Source organism: Fukomys damarensis, unplaced genomic scaffold (genome assembly GCF_012274545.1).
Source record: "Fukomys damarensis isolate Sample0158 unplaced genomic scaffold, DMR_v1.0_HiC HiC_scaffold_22, whole genome shotgun sequence".
Lineage (NCBI taxonomy): Eukaryota > Metazoa > Chordata > Mammalia > Rodentia > Bathyergidae > Fukomys > Fukomys damarensis.
Genome location: NW_022900934.1, coordinates 21658109 through 21660875, shown reverse-complemented (window position 1 = coordinate 21660875; position 2767 = coordinate 21658109).

The window sequence follows — 2767 nt, the reverse complement described above, 5'->3', positions numbered from 1 at the left end:
CCTCAGCTCGCCACCGACGCCGCAAAAGCTGAGGGAGACGCCCCCTTCGTCTTCCAGGCGCGCCGGCGGAGGACCCCCCTCATGGGGCTGGGCTGTCTACAGCGGACGCCCAATCACATGGCACAAAGTTGTGTCATCGCTCGATTTCCCCTCACTTTCTACCACGGAAGACCCTTTGAGGGCTTTCTGAGTACCTTCGCAAAATTATCTTGCGCCTGTGTTTAAAGCTGAAGGATTTTTAGTCAGGCGCATTCTGGCCAGCCTCAAACCACGGCTCCCGTGGTCCCCTCATGCATATGCAGCAGCAGATTGTGATCTTTTCGTTTCCAAGCGGAGTGACTTTAGTCCCTGGTGTGGGAACTCCTCTTCTCTTTGACTCGCTTGCTCCGCGATCCTTGTACTTACTCCAGGGACACTCTCGTGGTGCATTGTCAGCCCTCTCCCTGGCCCTTTTCATAGTGGGGAAAGATACAGGCTCATGATGTGGGACTTGTTTCTCCCCCAGGACCTTGGACAAGCAAGTCACTCGCCAATCCCGAATCTGCCAGCTTCCTCGGGTCTGACGAGGTGTTATAGGCGCTGATGAGTCAGTGTATTCATTTATAAGCTAATTAGGTGCGTTTGTTGAGCGCCTGCTAGGTTCAGGTACAATGCTGAAAGGCGGGACGGTGGAGTGAGTGAAGAGTTTGCTCTAGACCTGCAGGCTCTGACAGTCGTAATGGGTTGGGGTGGGGTGAGGAAAGAGAAGCCACAAATAATCAATGTATATGTAAATAATTAGAATCAAGTCGATACTTAATTATGCATCATGGAAAATTGTGCTGTGAGGGAGAATAAAGAGTTTTGTGAGAAAATTATGAAGTCCTAGTGTAGGGTGACCGATGGGGACGCCTCCTTAAGAAAATAGCACTTAGGCTGTTAGGAGTTTTGCATAGCAAGAGTGAGGGAAAACTGCCCTAGAAAGAAGGAACAGTTTATCTCAGATGTAGAGGTGAAAAGGAAAGGGTGTGGTGAGAGGTGAGCGAGGAATAAGGCAGTTCCATGGTGAATTTGGATTTTTGTTTTGAAAAGAAAAGGAAGACATTTTCATCAGGGGAATGATACCAAATTTGGGTTTCTGAAAGGTCACCCAAGCTGCATGGCTTGGAAGGCATGGGGAGTGGGTGTGGGGAGCCCAGTAGGAGGCGGCTGAAGCTTTCCAGGCACAAAGTACTAGCGACTCAGACTGGGTGGTGGCTTGGGAGCTGAAGGAGAGGATGTAAAAGTGGATGTGGGTGGGTGCTGTGGAATCACAGTAACTCTTGACTTTAGTCTTGAGTCAGTGAAGGGCCAGAAGAGCCTTGGTCTCCATGGCGCAGCCTACAGAAAAAACAGACTGAAGGAGAAGCTCAAAAGTTTGGCTGTTGCCGGGGATTTAGCTCAGTGGCACTGTGCCTGCCTCACAAGTGTCAAGGTCCTGAGTTCAATCCCCACTACTGAAAAAAAAAAAAAAAAGAAAAAAAAGTTTGGCTGTGAAAAATTGAGTTTGAGGTGCCTGGGCAGCATGTAAGTAAGAGAGTGAATAGTGGTTTTCCATGAGCCTGGAGCATAGAAGGGATGATACATCACAGTCCTGGGGAGTTCCAGGGAAAGAAGGTAGATAGAAAATGGGCAGAGGAGGAGGAACCAGGAATGGAAACTGAGAAGAGGAAGGACTAGGTGAACGTGGGATCCCAGACAAGATTTCAGGAAGGAAGGAGTACAGAGTAGTGTTAACTGCTCTGCAGGGCAGAAGTGATACTTTGTGTTTGGGAAGAGAGGATTTGTGAACTGTGCCCTTTATGTTGCAAGTTAAAAAAAATCACTTGGCTTAAATAAGTAGCCTGTCACTCACTGGCAAATGGGGTGGCTTGGTAATGTCATCAGAGACCCAGGTTCACTCCATCTCTCAATTGTCTTTTTGTGGGTCACCCTACTTCCTGGAGTCACATCCAAGTCAAAGAAATGTCCACTCCTCCTCTAGCTGAGACTCAAACAGGCCTGGATATGGCCTCTCACTATTCTGCAGCTGGCAGTGGTGGCGAACCTATGGCACATGTGCTACAGCAGGCTGTTTGTATCATTGAAAGCTCTACAAGGTTTTCCATCGCTAGGCTAAGGGATTAATGCACCCATGCCAGGCACACCCGGTATCCAACATGGGAGGGGAAGAGAAGCCTTATAGTGGAAACTTGTTTAGAAGAAAGAGGAGGCTAAACACTGGAAGGATCTGGAGCAATTAAATTTCTTGCATATTGCTGATGGCAGAGGAAGTTGATGCAACTATTTTAGAAATCACATTGTCTATTAAATCTCAGCATACATTTTTGGTAGGATTCAAAGTTTCCATTCCTGCTAAGTATCCAAGAGAAATGAACACCTGTGTCTATATAAAGACTGTGTAAGAATGTTCATGGTAGATTAATTCATTAGCTCAACTGAATAGCCTAGTATCCATCAACAAGAAACTGGGTCAACAAACTGACCTGTCCACCCAGTGGAGTTCAGCTGGCCCTCCACATCCACAGGATCTGTATCTTAAGATTTCAGCCAACCTCAGATTGAAAATATTTCAACCAACCTCAAATTGATAAGAAATGCACAGGTACTGAACACGAATAAAATTTTTCTTATCATCAGTCCCTAAACAATACAGTCTAGTAATTATTTACATATGACACTGTTAGGTATCGTGTCCTTTAGAGATGATTTCAAGTATATGGAAGGATACGCATAAGTTATATGCAAA